The sequence below is a fragment of the Balearica regulorum genome, chromosome 14, assembly GCF_011004875.1.
Source record: "Balearica regulorum gibbericeps isolate bBalReg1 chromosome 14, bBalReg1.pri, whole genome shotgun sequence".
Lineage (NCBI taxonomy): Eukaryota > Metazoa > Chordata > Aves > Gruiformes > Gruidae > Balearica > Balearica regulorum.
The window spans coordinates 806,414-826,593 of NC_046197.1; the positions used below are offsets into that span (position 1 = coordinate 806,414).

The window sequence follows — 20,180 nt, forward strand, 5'->3', positions numbered from 1 at the left end:
GGGATCACACTGTGTGTGGTCTCAAGGACAGCAGCCATAGAATAACCCGCCTACAGTCACAACACAGAAGAAGATGGGGAAGAGCCACAAGACTGAGTCTTGAGCATGAAGGAAATGCCACGTGGTGGGAGCTGGAAAGAGCTCGATGTGGTGAGCTTTTCACACTGGAGGTGTGCTCTGAAGTGACTTTATTGCAGGGTGTAAGCACCCTTCTGGACTCACTTGGTCCTTCTTGGTCCCAAGCTCTGAGGGTGTACAACTAAAACTAGTGTTAGAAATCAATGTTTCTGCCTGTTCTCACTTCCTCAAAATCTGAGGAACAAGGTGGCAAGCTGGAATGGCAATGAACAAGCTGGATGTGGTTGTCACAGCCAGCACCTGCCACGTGGTGGTCCACCTCTTCCTCAGCCAGTCCAGGGTGGGTTCAGAGCTCCCAGCCTCTTCCCAGGGACCGTATGCTCAACTGGTGACCCCCCTTCAAGAGAACCATCTTCCCTCACCCCTGCAGAAGGTTTGATCCCATGCCCTCCCAAAATCCAACACCCACGTCCCCATCGCTGTACAGGTCCTCCTGCTGCAGTGCCAGCAAGCCCCTGAGATAGGGGGAATGGGGCCTCCAGAGCATGGGGCACCAACCCAAAGGGTTGACATCCCCACCGCCCACTCTCAGCTTCCATGATGGACATCTCCTCCATCTGCTGCTTTCTCCAGCCTACTCCATCTCTTCCTCCTTCCACATTGGCACCACCATGCCACAGACACCTTGCTCCATGGTAGCAGAGCCCAAGGGAGCCTAGGGGGTGAGCAGGGGCTGTGGGGGCAAGCCGGGCAGAGAGCCCCAGCAGCCTCCATCCCCCAGTGAGCAGAAGCACCGGGGAACTCGGTCTTGCAGGTGGTGGATCGGGCAGAAGGAAACCTGTCCTCCTGGCTAGGATGAGCTGCCAGCATTTTAGGGACTGTCCATGCCGCCTTCTTTGGTCTTATGGTGGTGGTCGGCAAATCCAAAGTGTGACTGAGGGCAGGGTTGGGGGGACACTGCACTCACAAAGCGGAGGAAGGCACATTTCCATCCCATTGGGCATCACAAAGACCCATCCTTGTGGGTTTTTTTTCCCCTCCTTTGGTAGTTTTTGAAACATTTGATGTGGGGTACATCCAGGTTAAGGGTAGAAAAAAAATTCCCGAGCACTTCCTGACCACGTTTCCTTTGACCAGGGTGGCTTCCCCATCTTCGTGCACCCACGTGGCCTCCCTGCACCTTTCTCCTACATGATGCAAAGCTGAACATCCTACATGATGCAAAGACCTTCCTTTAAGGATTTTGCAGAGAAAGAAATTTTTACCCCAACGGTGCATTTTAATGATGCATCACAGCCAAAACCTCGCACCAGGGCACCCCCAGGGCTGCAGCCTTCACTGTTCCTCACACCCAAGGGAAGCGGCCGGCACATGCCGGGGATTTGGGGCGGGCGTCTCCAGAGGACCAGAAGATGGCCATGGATGTCCTTGTGTCCCCGCAGCGGGCGGCCCCGCTCCGGCTCAAGGAGTTTAAGCTGAACTAGTGCAAGTCCCTCCTGCAGACCCCCGAGGCGTAAGGCTCACTGAGCTCTTAATGGGCTTACGGAGCTGCTGGGACCAGAGCGGCGGCCCCAACACAGGGGCTGGGGGGACTTAAAGGTGCCGCCGGCCGGCAGTGTGCTGCGGCACCGCTGACACTGGTCGTCCCTGGCACGGCGGGGGGCACCTGACAGCCCCGTCCCAGCCGGGCTATCGCTGATGGCACCAAGCGCTCAGCCCGCTCCCGCCCTGTCCCAAATCCCGCACGCCTTCCTCCAGGCAGGCATCCTCTGCCCGGCCTCGAGGACAGAGGCAGATGCGTGTCCCCCCCAGCTGCCCCAGCCCTGCAGCAGATCTCATCCCCCCTGCCCCGTGCCACCAGCCCCTGGCACCCCAGGGGAGAGCAGAGCCGACAGGTACCGGGGAAGGGAGGTGGGACGGACGCAAGCTGGTGCAGAGGGCAGGCCAGCACGCCCGCTCCTGCCTGCCCCCTGCACCGGCACCCCACGCATGCGCCCATACCCCATGCCTGCGCCCTACACCAGCACCCCATGCCTGCGCCCCACACTGGCACCCCACGTCTGCCCCTCGCCATTCACCCCAAACCTATGACACATACCTGGCCCCATGCCTGCAGCCCACGTTTCACCCCACATCTCACCCCACTGCATCACCCAGGGCTGTGCTGAGCCCACGTCGTGGGACTGGGGCTGTGGGATCGAGGTGGGATCGGGGCAGGAGCAGCTGCAGGCTCCCCCCTCTCCGGGGGCTCAGGACCCCCCCCTCAAATTCAGGCTGGGGGTGACACGAACGTGTGCCACCCAGCACCCTGCCTGGTGAGGATGAAGGGACTGGAAAATCCTGGAAATCCTGTTTTTCCGGGCTGGGATCAAGCACAGGGGACCGGGAACGACAGCCAGCCAAACGGGGCCGTCCAGGGAAAATCCTGCTGGAAAGCAGCAAAACCCCGTCCCCGACAAACCCAACTTGTGCTGCTGAGGCAGCCCCTCACCAGCCTGCCGTGCTCCGGGAGGGACAGCTCTGCCTTCCTGCGTCAACATATTTCAGGGGCTTAGACTCCAGCGTGCAGGTTTGTGCCTTTGGATATTTTTAGAGGGGAAATATATTAAAAAAAAGGGAAAAAAAACCCACCACACACCAAAAAAATCAAAAAACCTGGGCACGCAACTGAGCTCCTGTGATTTCCATATCAGCTGCTGTACACGCACACGGCATGGAAAAATCCTTAGGAAATTTCTGCTGAAAAATAAAAAAATAAAGGAAAACCCACAGAAGGCTGAGCTCGCCGGACACAGCACGCCAGGAGGGGCTGACAGAGCTGTTACGGTCTATTGGGCCAATAATCCACAAACTAAGACGGATTTATTGTACATGGCAGATCGTAACAGCTCCAAAGAAACCATCACTGTCTCCCGGTGCTTAAAATTCACTTTCTTGGGGGGAAAAAAAGGGCCAAAATATGGCTTTACAAGATAAGATGTGTGGTTGTACCATTCTGTGACAGACAGAAGCCTGTGCAAACACATATATGGGTTGGTTTTTTTTCTTGATATATAAATAAATAAAATATCTCCTCTTCCAAGGCAAGCGCGACTGCATTACCCGGCTCGGAGTGCTGTCGTTACCACCGGATTACCCGGCTTGGTTTCACCTCCGTTAGCAAGATGGATTTGCAGAGACCTCGTTTCCGCCCCAATATTGCCGCCCAAACGCATGAGGAGATAAAAATTGAATTAATTAAAGCCAACTGGAGCCCCTGCACCCATCTGGCTTGCTGGGATGGGTGGGTTTGGGTCCCCTCTCCTTGGAAGGTGCAAGCCTCTGAGAAGCAAGATGCCAGAGTGGAGAGCAGGCTCTTCCCACCAGCACGACACCATGTTGGCAAGCCCGGGATGGGGCGATATTTTAAAAAAATAAAAATAATAAATAGAAATAATAATAATAAAGGGCAGAGCTGGTCCTTTCCTTTGCAGCTTTGTTTCTGGGTGGACAGGAGCCCGAGCCAGCACGGAGGAGCAGGACCGGGAGTGGGACCAGCCCGACCCTGGCGGTAATTGCGGCGTCTGTTCGAATCGCTGCGACGCTGGAAATCACGCTGGGCCCAGCTGAGAGCTTACCGGCCGGCTGATCATATCAGACGGGGATCAAAGAGGCTCAGCTAACGGGTTTAGTGCACGGCTCGTCCCAGCCGGCGCTGCTGCCGAGCGGGGGAGGCCGGGCTCCCACTCACCCCAGGGAGCCAAGGATGCTTGCGGGAAGCCCGGAGGGTGCACACGGCAGCGAGCATCACTTGGCGGGGTGATGCCCGGGGGGTGCCCGGCGAGGCAGCCAGCCCTGAAACCCCTCAGCATCGTGCCTGGCTGATGGGTCGGGCAACACCATGTGCTCGCCCTGCCAGCACCCACCAGCCCCTGGCTGTACCCCAAAACCATCCTGGGGTGGGGGTGCGAGCGGTGGGATGCCGGAACAGGCAACCATGGGAGCAGCTTTCGGCTGCACTCGGAGAGGCAGAGCGATGCCCGTGAGCAGGGATGGGTGCAGGCAGGAGGCTTGCACAGGGTGCCCCAGCTGCAGCCCCCCAGTGAGCAGCACAGCCCGGCTGCGGGAAGCGATGTGCCGGGACTGGCTGGGCGGCTCCAGGGAGGGAGCCGAGCCGAGTAATTAGAGCAGGAGGCTGTGAGTCAGCAAACGATGCGTAACCTCGCAGAGGTTGACAATGAGGCAAAAGATGGCAGTTTCGACCGACAGCGTCCGCTGAAAGGGCACATTTAGATATGCGAGAAGCAGCAACTCCCAATAATTGCAGGGCTGGCGACCCGCTCTGCAAACCACGCTGCTCCACAATCACCGTCCGGCTGCCAAATATTCGACGCCTTTCTCCAAAATCATTGCAAACAGAGATGCGGTCAGTCACAGCCCAAACCCTACAGGAGCAAGGTAGCGGGGACTGCTTCCAAAAACCCTGTGATCCGGGGGCGGGGGGGGAAGATGCCGGGCAGCGTCTCCTCCAGCCTCCCAGACTGCCCGGGGAGCAAGATACGGCCGGGCTCGGCAGCTGACCTTGCTCCAGATGCCCTGGAGAGAAGAGCAGCCGGCGGCAGTGATCCTCCCGGCACGCCCGCTGCGCTCCGGGATGGATGTTAAGGACAAGGTTTGGCTTGGAAACAAACCCCAGCTCCATCCACAGACTCGTCCCCCTCCTTTTTCTGGGGGGGCCCACCGGGGCTGCAGGCAGGTAGGGCCCCGCCGCACAGCAGCCCTCGGCGAGGAGAGTTTAATTAACCCCGGAAAGCAATCGTTAAACGGCCAGCCCGGGTAATCGATGCGGAAGGGGCAGCTTGCTGCCGAGGGACCATCTGCTCCAGGGAGAGATGGCGGCTCATCATCCCCCCCCGCCGCCCTTCGCCCCGCGCCTGCCGGGAAGCGGCCGCAGGGCAGCTGGTTTGGGGGCCCAAACCTGAGCTGAACACCGGCCAAGCTGCCCCCGGGTGGGACAGGAGCTGCCCACCACAGGTCCCTCCAGCCCTTGCCTCGACCCTCCCTTCCCGTAAAGCCCCAGGTCCCCGAGCCACGTGATTTCCTACGCGTCGCAGCCCCCCCGGCACAAAGCCCAGACGGGGGCCCCCGCTGGAGGGTTCCTCCGGAGCAAGGCAGCCCCTGCAGCTGGGATGCAGCTGAAGGAGACCTGGGCAGGGATGCAGCCGAGCATCCCCCTCATCCCTCAGCTATTTTCACCCGTGAAATGAGTTTGGGGCAGTCTCAGCCCTGAATACACAGGGCATTTGTGTCTTTTGGAGCGCCCAGCCCCCCGTGCACACCTACGGTCAGCCTCCCAGGGGAATGCTCAGAGGGATGCTCTCAGCATCCCAGCATTGCCCAGGGTACCAGCTGCACTGTCACAGGGCACCACGTTCCTTCCTGGCCCTGCCTGCCCTGCCTGTTCGGGCAGGGATGCCCCGCAGCAGCCTGCTGGAGTGCAGCCGGAGGGAGCAGGGAGACCCCTGGAAGAGCTGCAATGCCAGAGGGAAACTGAGGCAGGGAAGGGCTGGGATGTGCCCACGCTAACGGAGCCAGATTCGGTTTTTTGTGCTATGCCTCACCCCATGGCCACCCCGGTTCAAGTGCGCACGGCAGGGGCCAGGGAGCAAACAGGTTTTGCTGCGTCCAGCAACAAAGCCAGCCACGTTGTGCAGTGCCTGCCTGCGCTCCGGTGACAGCCTCTGCCCCGGCACTCCCCCATGCCCCCCTCCTTCAAACTGCGTGGGCAGCCCTGGGCCCTTTTCCAACCCCATACTTCCAAGTTTCTCCTTAATTGCTTTTATTTCCACCTGATAAATAAATGATGCCGGATGCTCAGGGGCAGTGGGGCCGGGTGGGGTGTACCCGCTCCTGAGGGACCCAGGAGCTGCTCCTCGCTCCAGGGCACCCACTCCAGCTCCAGAATGGGGTTCCTGGGCACATTTAGGATGGGCACAGGAAGACCCTTGGCCCCTCACGCCATGGTCACCCCCCCCCAGGACAGCTTTGGGGGCAGCTGGGAATACAGCCAGCAGCATCTCAGGGCAAAGTCAGCCAGGGAAGGGAAGAGCAGGATTATTTTGTCCTCCAGGATGGGATGCGGTGAAACCCATGTCCCCACTGGCCTCACTCCTCCCTCTCCTACAAGGGATTCCTACCACCATCACACCCTGCATGGCTCCCAGTGCCACCACATCCCAGGAAGCCCACGGAGACACAGCACTAGCGTGACCTGCTCCGAGGGACGCAGAGAGAGCCCGGCCCCATGGCGGGGAGCATCCCCAAGGAGGAGGAGGGCTGCATCCCATGGAAAGAAAGGAAACGCCATGAGGAGCCCGACGGTGCTACCAGTGCAGGTGCTGCCACAGGGGCGGCACGAGGGACGAGCCCTGGGACATGACACAGCCCTGGCACCAGGAAAAAGTCTCGTCCCCTGGGGTCCCCTGGGGCAGAGGGGAAGGTGCAGCTGCTGCCATCCCTGGTGCGGGCAGGGTGACGGACGGGTCGCCAGGATGGCCGAGTTTGAGGTGGCCTGCGAAGCAAAAGAAGTGGGCTTGTGCCCTTCCTTGCCCTGGGGCTGGGAGACACCTCAGGGTCCTCTTCACCTCCTCCTTGCACTGCCCCGGACCTGCAGGCCCCTGCAGAGGGGGGTTCTCCCCTCTCTGACAGCAGCAGCTCAGCAGGAAGGGAACTGTGCTCCCCACACCCCCCCACACACATACCCCCTCACACCCCAGCACTATGGTGTGAGCATGGCTACCAGCTCAAGGGGCAGCTCTGCTCCAGGAGAAGGCCCGGTGATGGCTGCTGGGATCACCGGGAGAGCGGGCTCAGGCTCCAGCATGGAGTTGGCCGGGCGAGGGCTTGCAAGCACACCCCACCGTACCCAAGCTCCCAGGGAATACTCAGAGGGATGCTCTGGTACCCCAGCATCACCCAGGGCAGCACCGCCCTGCCACGGGGCGTGGGGATGAGGCATTCCTTCCCGTCCCCGCCTGCCCTGCCTCTTCAGGCAGGGATGCCCCACAGCAGCCCAGTGGGAGAACAGCCGGACAACTGAACCCCCATGGGCAGGAGGCAGCGGAGACACCCCAGGAAGAGCTCTGCTGCAGGAGGGAAACCAAGGCAGGAAGTGCTGGGATGCACCCACACACTTGGTCAGCAAAGGGACCCACAGTCGGCTTTTCGTGCTAGTCCCCATCCCGTGGCCGCCAAGAGGGAACAGCAACAACCCCCCCCAGACACCACCAGCCCCCAGCATTGCAGCACGGGGTGCGAGGCAGGACTGCACCCTCAGTGGGATGTGTCCCCCAGCACTCTCAGCAGGATCTGGCCCACTGGCTGCCCGTTGGTCTGCACCGCTGGATCCAATCCCGCAGGCTGTGCAACACCCGAGCGAGCGGTGGCCGGACCCACCAAAGTCCCCGTGGCATGGTATCTGCAAAGCTGCTCAGCCCCTGAGACAGTGCTTGACCCCCAAGACGGTGCTCAGCCCTTTGAACTGGAGCTCGACCCCAGAACCACCGCTCAGACCCTGTGAACCATTGCTCAGCCCTGCCAAACTGGCACTCAGTCCCTGAGCCAGTGCTCAGCCCACTGAAACAGTGTTCAGCCCCCCAAACAGGTGCTCAACCCCCAAGCCAGTGCTCAGAGCCCCTCCAAGCCAGCGCTGAACCCCTGAACCGGCACTCGACCCTTGAGCTTGTGCTCAGCCCCCCAAAATGGTGCTTGACTCCTAAGCCAGTGCTCAGACCTCAAACTGGTGCTCAGCCCCTGAAAATGGTGCTTGACCCCCAAACCAGCGCTCAACCCCCCAAAACAGTGCTTGACCTCCAAGACAGTGCTTAGCCCTCCAGAACGGTGCTTGGCCCCCGAGCCAGCACTCAGTCCATCGAAACAGTGCTCAGCCCGCTGACCCAGTGCTCAACACCCCAAAGAGATGCTCGACCCCCAAGCTGGTCCTTAGCCCCCTAAAACAACGGTTGACTCCCAAACCAGTGCTCAGCCCCCCCAAACTGGTGCTCAGCCCCCCCCCAAAATGATGCTTGATTCCCAAGCCAGTGCTCAGCCCCCCGAAACAATGTTTGACCACTGAGCCAGTGCTCAGCCCCCCCAAAAAGGGTCAGCCCCAACAGAGGGGTGAACCCCGCCAGGAGATGCCCGAAGCACGGCTGGCTCCGCTTCACCCCCGGAGCACCCATGGAGCCAGGGGAGAAGTCCGGGCTCCCAGGAGAGGAATTCCCCAGGGGCCAGCCCTGCCCTGGACGGACACGGAGGAAAAAGGACAGGGACACAGCTGCCTCAGGGTCACCACTGCCCATCCTCCCCAGAGAGGCCACTCCAGTTTCCTCCCAGTACACATACTGGTCGTGTGGTCCTTCAGAAAGGCAGGACAGCCATGGGGGGGGGTCTCAATTGGGGTCTCCCCAAGTTCCTTTGCCTCTAGTCTCAGTATCTCTCCCGTCCATCACCAAAGGGATGCAGAACCACCATGGCAGGGAAGTCGGTCCCCTCCCAGATGCCTGCGGGAGGAGAGATGTCCCCAGCACAGCGGGGACCCTCCATGTCCTGGAGGGGACCCCTTGTTCCCCCTTCCCAGTGCTTCCCAGGGGAGTGTGACCACCGGGGACGCTGACATTGCTAGGACTCCACCAGGATCCCTCCCGGCCCCACGGTCCAGAGCCACCAAGGGAGGGGAGCCTGGCCTGGCGAGGAGCTGCACCGCCCGAGTATTCAGCACCAGGTCTCCTCAGAGGCAGTTGCATGGTGGGATGGTTTGTGGGATGTCCCATCTTTAATGGGGGCAGCTGCGGGCAGTGGGGGCACTTCTTCCCGGCTGCCAGGGGTGTTTCCCAGCCCTATCTGCTGCGTTATCAGCCTTTGGGACAAGCTGCTGCAGCCACCACCCCACAGCCCAATGCCAGTAATTTCCAGGATTAGGCTGGCTGTGGTTACCAAGACACATGTCCCCCCAAAAAAACCCCGTCCCCATCACCCGCTGCCAGTTCTGGCTGCCTGCAGCCAGCACCAGCCACAGGCAGCCCGGCCCCTGGGGACCCCCAGGGACCTGCCACCAGCCTGACGCTCCCCCTTTCCCGCAGCTCTGGCATCTCCAGATCTGCAGACACAGCCCCCATCACCACCCTGTCCCCTCACCCCTCCCTGTCACTCCCCACCCCTAAACAAACCCCCGGCCACTGCCTGAATTCATCCCGGTTTAATCTTCACAGCGCATCAGCATGGGGGAAAAAAACCACCTTTTTTCCTTTTTTTTTTTTTTTTGGTCTTAATCTTTACCTGGGGTCATATTTACTAATCCTCTCGCTAATCCCCCAACGCCTTCGCAAAGAAAAAAAGCCCCATCCTCCGCCGGCCGGAGACACAGCGACCGCCGGCTGCTCCTGGCAGGAGCGAGACTGGGGAGCACCCAGAGCCCTGGGTGCCGTGGGTTTAGCACTCAAGGTGACACCGTTTTTTCCCAACAAGGTGGCCGATACATGTTTTTAAAGGCTTTTTTATTTAAGGAACCCGAATGTGCAGATGGGGAGAAGGGAGGTGACACAGTGGCGGGGAGATGCGGGCACACCGGGCGATGGAGGCAAAGCCTGCGGGTCTGGGCTCGACTGACAGGCTCAAACATTTAGGAAATATTTAGGGAAAGGAGGAGAAACCGCCTCTTAGAAAGGATTTGGTGGAAAACTATCCGCCACCAGTTTGCACCCCCCCACAGCTGAGACGCACGGGGACCCCCAGGAGCATCCCCTGCCACTGGTCCCCAGCCAGGGGTGTGGGCAGCAGCGCTGCCCTTCCCTGCCTCAGTTTCCCCATGTGTAGAGATGATGGGGCACCCCCTCTCCCCAGGGACTCAGATGGCACAGGCTGCCCTTGAACCGCCTACAGGTCCTCATCGGTGCTGGGGGGTCACACGCTCTGCCAATGGGGGGACAGGGGGTCTGCAGATGGGGGGGGACACAGGGCTCTGCAGAAGGGGGGCAAGGGTCCCTGCGGACAGGGGGGATGGGGGCCCTGCAGAAGGGGGGTACAGGGGGCTCTGCAGACGAGGGTCCCTGAAGATGGGGGGCGGGGCCCTTGCAGAAGTGGGGGCAGGAGGCTCTGCAGAAAGGCACGGCACTGCAGAACGGGGGACAGCGTCCCTGCAAATGGGGAGGGGGACAGGGGTCCTGCATACAGAGGGGCATGGGTCCCTGCAGAAGAGGGGGCACAGCAGGGGACGCAGGGCACTGCAAAAGGGAAGATGGGGTCCCTGCAGACAGGTCTGAAGATGGGGGCGGGGGGCACAAGGGACTCTGCAGAAAGAGGGAACAAGGGGGACAGGGGTCCCTGCAGACCTGCCCTTCTCAGGCCAATGCCGTGCCACCGCCGCACCGGGGCTGCCCCCCGCCTCGGCTGCAGCAAGGGGCTGTGCAGAGCCCACCCCGGCAAGGCGGGAGGCAGGGGCTGGCCACAGCCCGGTCCCGGTCCCCAGCCCCCCACCGGCCTTCGCGCCCCGCCGGCGGCCAGCGAGCTAACCGGTTATGGCAGCGCGGCCCTCTCGGCCGCGACACAGCGCACGCTCGACCGCGGCCGGCACCTTGCCGCGCCAGGCTGGAATTTGCAAGCTGTCCTGATGCATTAAAGCGCAAACGCCTGGCGTCGAGCTCCCAGCCCTGCCGGGGCTGTGCCGGGCCGTGCCAGGCCATGGCGTCCCCTCCCCAGGGACGCCGACGCCGGGCCAGCTGTCCCCAAGGGCGGCCGGAGCCGCCCTCATCATCTTCCACATTTATTTTTCTCCCCCCCACCCCAGCTTTAAATAGCTCCTTCAGCGGAGCGGGGAGACGCTGCCGGGCTCCCACTGCCGCCGCAGCAAGGCAGGGGACGCCGGGGACGTCGACAGCGGAGGGTCCCCACCAGCACCAGCACTGCGGGCAGGCGGCCGGGGCCGGGTGGAAACACAGCAGTGCCGTCGGCAATGGGGCCCCTTCCAGCGGGGAGCACGGTGTGCCGAGCCAGTGATGTGCACGGAGGGCGTGGGGAGGCACAGACAGACAGGGATGGGCAGACGGACAGGATGCTCCGCTCGCCATGCCAAGGGGGGAGGTCAGGCAAAGGCACAGGACCCGAGGTGGGGGCCATGGCACCCTTGCGGGCACAGCACCACAAGGACCACCCCGGAGAGCCAGCCGGAGCCAGGCTGCAGTCTCCTTGGGGAGCACCCCATTCCCGGGGGACCCCAGGGCCCTCCTCCCCTGTGCCCAGAGCTGCACTGCATCCCCCTCCAGGGCCACTCCCCCTGCCGGGTGCTTCCCACCAGGGCCAGCACCCACCGTGCTGCGTCCCCCACCCTGGTGTCTTTCAGAGACCCCACTGCTCCCAGGGGACTCCCTGGGACCCCCCAAGCCCCCCATCACATGTGCCCTGGGGTGCCCCTCCAGGTCGTTCCCGCGGGCTGGGCGTGCTGCGGGAGGCTTGGGCACCGCCGAGGCTGCGGGCAGAGGGGACATCCGGCTCCCCAGCATCGGTACGCACACGTCCCTCGCCCACGCACCCAGCAACGCTCTCAAACCACCATGGGACCCGGCGTCCCCCCACGGCCGCAGGCACAGAACTGACCCGCAGAGGGACACATCCATCCCTCGGCCGGGCAGCATGGGCTTGACCAGCTGTGCCAATCCCAGCCGGCACGGGGCAAACAGCAGCGGGATGCCCGTGGGAGGAGGGAACGGCAACGGCCGGCTGGAATAGGAGTGTGAAGAAACGCCTCTTGCGTGCTCTGTCCGGAGCCAGCTAACGAGGCCATATTTGAAATGCTTCGCATACCTCTGGTCATCAGATTAGCGAGATGCAGAAGGTAAAGCAGAGGGCAAGAGGAGCGCTCCCGGAGCCAGCCATCCTTGGCCGCTCACTCCCACCGGCTGCAGGAACTGGGGAAAAAGTCCCTGGCCGGCAGCGGGGCGCAGGGACAGAGAGCGGCCGTGGGGACCCCGGGAGCGATGGGTGCCTGGGATCTACCTCCCTGCTGTGATGCCAGCCCAGCACGCAGGGATGCGGGATGGAAAGGTGGGGAAGAACAACCCAGCCCGGCACTCGCAGCCCCGGGTTCGGCTGCCCTGGCTGTCTGCAAGCCTGCTGCCACATCCTGGCCACCAGCCACTTCCAACCCTCACCTCCTCATGGCCCAGTCAAGACCTGGACCTGCTGAAAGACCTTTCACCATATAAAGGGGCTTAGAGGAAAGACAGAGGAAGACTTTCTACCAAGGCCTGTAGTGGCAGGACAAGGGGCAACGGGTTTAAACTGAAAGAGGGAAGGGACTGGTTGGACATAGGGAAGAAATGTTTTACAACGAGGGTGGTGAGACACTGGAACAGGTTGCCCAGAGGAGTTGTGGATGCCCCATCATTGGAAGTGTCCAAAGTCAGGTTGGACGGGGCTTTGAGCAACCTGATCTAGTGAAAGATGTCCCTAGATTGTCTGAGGGGGGGTCAGACTAGATGATCTTTGGAGGTCCTTTCCAACCCAAACCATTCTATGAGTCTATGAAAGGAGGCAAGACCCCACACAGCCTCCAAGCAACGTCTGCAGACACACTTGACCTGGACCCAAAGACAGACTCCTGCAAAGCAGAGGGCGGAGCACTGGTCTGCACCTCCCATGGGTGTAGACCTCCCTCCATCAGGCTTTGCATCAGCATCAAAGGGTCTCAAGCCATCCCCAAGACATCAACGGTCCTTAGGCATGAATGGTCCTCCCTGGCCATGCTCCAGCTCCAGGAGAGGCTGGAGAGCAGGAACCTGTCTCCAAACAGCAAGCGGACGCAGCGGACAAGAGTCTACAGGGCACGGAAGCTGCAGAGCTGAGAGCACCTGGATCTCCAAACACTTGGGACCCTTCAGGGTCAGGATGTTCAAGTGAGAGACTCAGGGCTCAGACCTGGACCCCAAACCTCCTTTCTCGGCCAGCCTCTGAGGGAGACAAAGAGGCACCAAAGCCACATGGGTGAGTCTGAGCAAAAATAGGTGAGAACCAATGACCCCACGACCCTTGGGGACACCAAGAGACCACCTGGGGTCTGAGTGATGGAGCTGCGTTGCTTGTTTGGGCACAGCCAGACTCCCATATGGAAGACCGTGGGAGACGGATATTGCCCAGATATCCCTATGAAGAGCTAGAGCAGAGGAATGACCTCAAGGTGGGTTTGCAAAGCCGAAAATGAAACATTCCTCAAGGCACAGCCACAGGCAAGACCAGGGCTGCCTTCCAACAACGGGCAACCACCAGCAAACCAAGAGATGACCAGAGGCAGCAGCACCAGAGGACACCTGAGGTGACCATGCCCCATCTCATCATACCAGAGCACAAACTCAGCCTTTGCTCAAGCCTGGGCCATCCCCAGGAAGCCCAGCAAGCACAGAGCAAACATATGCCGGGGTCAGCTGAGGTCTCATGGGTGGCAGCAGCCACCCAGAACCCACTGGAATCACACAGAAGCACCTCACTGCCCGTGGGGCCAAGACAGCACCATTCCCCAGCCCTGCCACCACTCAGTAGCCAGTGCCCTGAAGGTGACAACCAGATCCTTGGGATGAAGCCCATCTCAGAAGTGACCCAGAAATGACAGCCTACATCTCACACCATGGCACAGGTCCCATCCATCGCCCACATCGTGCTCCCTGAAGAAGTGTATTGCAGCATTGACATGGGGCAGAGCCAGTGACCTAAGCCCTTTTCCAGCTCCCAGCTCTCTGAGCCGGGAGAGTGGAGATGGAAAAGCACATCCTGCCTGGAAAATCAGAAAACGGCATTTTCTTTCTTTGTCACCAGTTCCAGGGTCGAGGCCAACACGTACCTTCCCGCGCCTGGGCCACCACGCCATAGGCATCACTCTGTGGAGGTGTCGGGTCCTCATCCTCCCAGCACAAAGGACATCCAAGTTCAGGCAATGGAAGATGCTTTGGTAGGAGCAACACTGTTTGAGTACGAGGACATAGAGCTGGACCCACAAATACCAAAGGAGGACCACGGCCTGGGAACCAAGCCTTCACAAGGTGGACACAGCAGGGCCGTTATTCAAGTCCCTTTTCCACGCCATAATGATGGATGGGTGGAAACCAGAGACACCGAGGCAGCCTCTTGAAAACCTTGTGACCTTAAAAATCCTTTTATTCACATAATAACAGGCTGCCACCCATGTGCGGCAAGGGCTGTCATCTCAGACAGTCCCTGCCCTCCACCTGCTTGCAAGCCAGGATGAAACCATTCCAAAGACGTTATCGATGCGCCGCCCCCCCAGCCCTGCAGTGCCCCGAAAGGAGAGAATATTGGGCATGGCGAGGGCCTGCTCCACGGCACATTCACACCATCAGCGCTGAGATGTTTGATGGACCCGAAAGCTTCTTTCGACACTGGTCTTCAGGCACCCAAGGGCCATTGGCCAGGGTAAAATGTGCCCTTTGGACTCTTCTAAATGTGATGGGATGCACAGGTCACCCTCAGCCACTCACTGGGGTCACACCATCCTGCTGCCTGGCTCTCCATGGAGCTCTCCTAGGGCTCCAACACTGCAGCATCCCAAGGGACACGGTGCATGGATGGGGACACAGGCTCTGCTCCTCGCCCCCACGCCCTGATGCTCCCCCAGCAGCTTCCCCTGCACGAGGAGTCACAGCCCACCTCCCCACCAGGGCAGGTCCCTCTGGTGAAGGCAAAGTCTGCTGCAGGCCTGATCCTGCCCCGCTCCCCACAGCAGAGCTGTACCTGAGCAGGAGCAAACCCACGCGTTTGCTCCCCACCGGTCTGGGCCCAGGCTTTCCTGGCTGGTTCCTCCTCCAGCCACCCCTCTGCTCTTCCCTCTTGTCCATCCTATGCCACTGCCCCCTTTCATCAAATCCCAGACCAGTTTGGGTGGGAAAGGACCTCACAGACCATCTAGTTCCAACCCCCTGCCACAGGCAGGGACACCCTCCACTAGCCCAGGTTGCCCAAAGCCCCATCCAACCTGGCCTTGAACACTTCCAGGGAGCCAGGGGCAGCCACAGCTTCTCTGGGCACCCTGTGCCAGGGCCTCAGCACCCTCATTGTAAAACATTTCTTCCCTATGTCCAACCTAACCATGCCCTCTCGTAGTTTAAAACCATTGCCCCTTGTCCTGTCACTACAGGCCCCGGAGAAAAGTCTCTCTCCGTCTTTCTTATAAGCCCCCTGTACGCATTGAAAGGCAGCAGTAAGGTCTCCCCAGAGCCTTCTCTTCTCCAGGCTGAACAACCCCAGCTCTCTCAGCCATCGCAGAGCTGTTCCAGCCCTCAGACCGTTTCGGTGGCCTTCTCTGGCCCCGCTCTCACAGCTCCATGTCTGCCTTGTGCCAGGGACCCCAGAGCTGGACGCAGTGCCCCAGGGGGGTCCCACCGGAGCGGAGCAGAGGAGCATCCCCTCCTCGACCTGCTGGCCACACTGCCAGTGATGCAGCCCAGGATGCAACTGGCTTTTCTGCGAGTGCAGTGCCGGCTCATGTCCCATCTGCCACCCACCAGTATCCCCCAGTCCTTCTCCGCAGGGCTGCTCCCAACCCACCCGTCCCCAGGCTGTGCCACAACTGGGGGATGCCCCCACCCCGCTGCAGGACCCCAGCACTTGACGTGGCTGAACCTCCCACAGTTCCTCCTGCCCCATCGCCTGCCTGGCAGGAAACCGCCAATCCCACACACCCACTACCACCACCAGCTCCATCCCATCCCAGACACCACAGCCTGTCCCCATGTCCCCACCAGCGTGGGGGGCCACCATTTCCCCAAGATGCTGGTTCCCATCCTCCTCCTCAGCCTGGTTGGGCCTCAAGAGCCCCATTCAATGGGGGGACACCCAGCCAGGCAAGCCCCCTCCCAGCCTCCCTGCCCGGGCACTTCGCAGAGGGGTGGCTGCGGGGGGGGCAGCGGGGACAACCAGGGGTCCCCCCGAGGCGGGGAAGCCCTGCGAGACCCCCCACGTTCCCAGGAGTCAAAGTCGAGTCAGGGGAAAAGGAGGGAAAAAGAAAAAAAACCCAACCCTTTGGAGTGCAATATTTTAGTTGAGCAACAGAGCATGAGTAAAGGAGGGAGCTTTTCGTGGTCTGGTGAGTTTAAGCTATGAGCTGGAAGTTTAACTATTAATACACTTAATCAAGAGGTTGTTCCTACGGCCGGGTTCGGGAAAACAAACGCACCGGCGGGGCGAGGAGAGGCAGCACCCACTCCCGCCACCCCGGGCAATGTCCCTGCTGGGGGGTAACAGAGGCGGAGGGTCCCAGACCAGCCGGGGCCTGACCCAGCCTCGGGCAGCCGTGGCAGGAGGTGCCGGGGGATGCTGGCTGCCAGGGCCCAGCGCCCAGGGTCCGGCCCTCCTCCCAGCCCCCCAGCAGCAGCCGTGGCAGAGGGGACAGTTTTGGGGAGAGGACGCCACCCCCAAGTCCTGCAGGGTCCCCAGGTCCCAGGCAAGCAGCACCTGCACCGCCGACACCTGCCCGGCCACAGCCTGGAACGGCCCTGGTGTCACTGGGGATGCCGGTGGGCAAGGGACCCCCAGGGTGGGGGATCCCGAAAACACCCCACCGCGTGTCCCCACGGCATCTCCCCCTCCACCCACCTTTGCTGAGGAGGAGGAAGAGGAGGGAGAGGCTGAACTTCGGGGCACGGCGCCCAGAGACCCTCTCCCTTGCCCGCCCACCTTGCGCCACGGGCAGGAGGTACAGGCAGACGCCTGGCAGCACGGCGCCGGCTGCCCGCATCTCCACCACAAAATCCATGTCAAGGACGACTCGGCCGCCTCCTGCCTCCTTCCCACTGAGGCGGGGGGGTGTGTGCGTGTATGTGTGCATAGCACCCGGCACAAACACCCCCCCCCCAAACCCCTGCCTGCACCCCCCCCGGCTGGCAAACACGTAGAGCCCTCTCCCTGCCCACGAGGCCACCAAATCCCCGGACGGTGCCGGACGGCCGCGGCGGGGGGCCGGGACGAACTTCTGAGCACCACCGACGGGTCCTTTGTTACTTTGCTTTTGTTGTCACACGCCAGCGCGTCCCTGTCATCCCGTCATTGTGGCCCCCACGCACGCACACCCCAACGCTGGCCCCGAGGTCAGGGCGCGACATCTGCCAGCTCGCCGGGCGGCATCGTCGGGGTGATGCCACTACCGGCATCCCGGGTTTGCCGGGCCTTCGGTGGGTATACACCGGGAGCCGGAGCCACCACGCGCGGTGACACTTTTCAGGTTCGAGGCTCAGCCCACGTGATGCCGCGACCGATTTGAATTCGATGCGGTGGCAAGAGCCGCCAGCACAGCCGGGGAGGCGAGAGCTGGCGTGCCTGCTGGGTCTGGATGCCGGGAACAGGGGTGCTGCTGGAGAAGATGGTTCTGCAAAGCTTTTCCGGATAGAAATTTTCAGGAGAGACAGATGGACAGACGGACGGAGAAGCGTTTCCATGCCTACGCACGCTCCCGCTGAGCGGTACCTTTGGGGGGTCACCACCTTGCCCTCCCCCCACACACACCTTCCCATCCGACCCCTCCTCATTTCAACCCCGCTGCCCTCCCGGGGAGGGGGATGCAACTCAACTCCCCGGAGGGAGCAGCGAGGGGATGGGGAGCAGAGGGGGGGGTCCATCCCTCCGCAGCCCCAGGTGCGGCCCCGCCGCTGGGCGAGGGGGCCGGGGGGGGGGAACGGACAAAGCGGCACAAAGGGGCTGCTGACACAGCAAGGGCCCGTTTCCAGAGAAACAAAACTTCCGCCGGCTCCGGCCCCGCGCCCCAGGTAGCCGGGCTTGTGCATCCCCCCCCCTTCCCCAAACCCTCCCTCAAACCCCCCCATCCCCACAGCACGTCAGCCCCCCCCCCCCCCGATCATTCCCCGCCCCCCCCGGGGTCGCTTGCAGAGAGCGGACGGCGGGGGGTAAAGGTTGCCCGGCCGGGGTCAGGGGCGACGGCACGGCGCACACATGTGATCCGTTATCGCAGGATGTGTGCGCAGCTTTGTTTATGCGTGGGATGCGGAGCGGGGCGGGCGGCGGCGCTTTGCCCCCCCCCATCCCCATCCCACCCCCCCCCTCCTTCTCTCCCTAATCAATCATCCCAGCAAAGAATAAACCGACCCAAAGCAAACACGGGCCCGCAAGAAGGACGTCGCCGGTTGACGGATGCGGTGGAAAAAAAAAATAGTAATAATAAAAATAAAATAAGAGGGGGGAAAAAAAAAACCCAACACAACACCACCGTGGGGCCTGTGGGGCCGCGATTCGGCGGAGTTTGGTGCCATAATCCCAGGGCTCAGGCATCACTCACGAACCCCACGATGGCTTTGGAGCTGGCAGCACCCGCGCCAGGCGCATACGGGGGATATTACACAGCGGCCACAGCGATCCGGCGGGATCTCTGGGTCTCGGGGTGCGATGGGTGCCCTCCGCGCCGGAGCTGGGGGGAGCGGGAGGTTTGGGAATCCCATCTGACAGCGAACCGGGGGGGTGAGGGGGGGGCATTCCTTGGGAAGGGGAGGAGGATAATAAAGTTGGGTTAGTTGTTGCACATGGCTGGGCGATGGCGAGCGGCGCCGCTCCCACGGCCACCCGGCTGCTGGTCACCGGTGGAGGAGCCAAACTGCCGCTGAAGCCCGGCGCTACCCCGGGGGAGGCGACAGCAACCCACGGAGGGGGGGGGGGACACGGGGGACACCCGAGCGCGGAGGGGCCGCTGCAAGCGACAGGCGCCGGGTGGGGGCTCCCCCCCGCCACCGCACCCCCACGCGAGATCCGCCGCGGGTGGCAGCGGCCGGCCCCGCGCGCTGCCCGCTGCCCGGGGCGCGCCGCCTCCCTCTGGCGCCGCGGCGCTGCCAGAGCGGCCGCCCCCGCCGCCCCCCGGCCCCGCCGCCACCATTGTCACCCGGGAAACCACCGGGCGATGCCGCGGCGGCCCGGGGCGGCGGGGCCGGGGGGGGGGGAGCTCGCCCCCATCCCTCCCCCCCGGCTCCCACAGCATCCTCGCCGGGGTGCGGAGTACCGGGAAAAGGGGACGGGGAAGGGGGCGGCGGGGGGTTCAGCCGCACCGAGAAAAACTTTGCTCGTTACCCCGCCGCCCCCCCCCGGGAAGCGGCGGGGCCGCTCGGGCGCCGCGCAGGCAGCACCGGCCGGGCCCCGGCGCGGGCAGACGGGCAGCCGGCCAGCTCCGCGCCCCGCCGCCGCCGCGGGCAGCCCGGTAACGGCGCCGGGCGGAGCGGGGCGAGCCGCAGCCGCCCCCCGCCAAACTTTTTCTTCCACACACCCCCCCCCTCCGCCTTCTCTAGCACCCCCCACCCCGCGCACCCCAACTCCGCCGCCGCCCGCCGGAGCGGCCCCGGGGGCCGGCACCTACCGGCGGTCCGGGAGCCGCCGCCGCTGCGGGCAGCGCTGCCGGGAGCGGCGGGGGCTGCCCGGGAGCCGGGGGAGGGAAGGAGGGTGGGGGGTGGGGGGGTTCAGCACCTGCCCGGTGCCGGGGACGCGGGGGGGGGGGGGGGGGGGCCCGGCGAGAGGGGAGCCGAGGCGGGCACGGTGCCTCGCCGCCGCCGCACACCCACCTCCACATCGCCGCTCGCTCTGGGAGTGCACAGCCCCCGAATCGCTGCACGGCGCTGCCGCCGCCGCCGCTGCCCGCGGCTGCCGGCAAAACCCGGACCGGACCGGACCGCCCCGCGCGCCCAGCCACGCCGCGCCGCGCCGCGCGCGCCCCCCGCCGCCCCACGCGCGCGCCGCCCGCCGCACCCCCCCCCCCCCCGCGACTCGCCCGACCCCCATCGCGGTGTAACACACACACACCTGCCCCCCCCCCACCCCCCGTGTTCTGGTCGCTCCCACGCGTGTCACCCCGCTCTGCCCCGGCATGTGCCATCCGCCCCCCGCGGGTGGTGCGGGAGTGTGCCCCCCGTATCCCATCTGCCCCCCACGGGTTTCACCCTACTGTGGCTCCCGTGTCTTACCTGCCCCCCCCCCGGGTGCCACCATGGTGCGCCCCCCCGCCTCGTTTCCCACCTGCCCCCACGAGTGTCACACCACCGTGCCCCCCCCAGTCTGCTCCCGTCCCCAATGGGGTG

General features: G+C 62.9%; 2 protein-coding genes across 3 annotated transcripts in view; one reads left to right on the forward strand and one right to left on the reverse strand.

The window, feature by feature from the left end:
* Nucleotides 1-19,799, reverse strand: part of CXXC5 (CXXC finger protein 5) — a 38,619-nt gene extending 18,820 nt beyond the window's left edge. The window contains exon 1 of one of the 2 annotated variants that reach the window (XM_075766155.1): nt 19,668-19,799. The gene's annotated coding sequence lies outside the window, so the exon portion shown is untranslated. Of the gene's footprint in view, nt 1-19,465; nt 19,489-19,667 lie in introns of those variants that run through there. The other variant, XM_075766156.1, reaches the window with a different exon arrangement.
* The window catches only part of IK (IK cytokine), a 143,764-nt gene continuing 142,912 nt past the window's right edge, over nt 19,329-20,180 (forward strand). The window contains exon 1 of the mRNA XM_075766150.1: nt 19,329-19,336. The gene's annotated coding sequence lies outside the window, so the exon portion shown is untranslated. The remainder of the gene's footprint in view (nt 19,337-20,180) is intronic.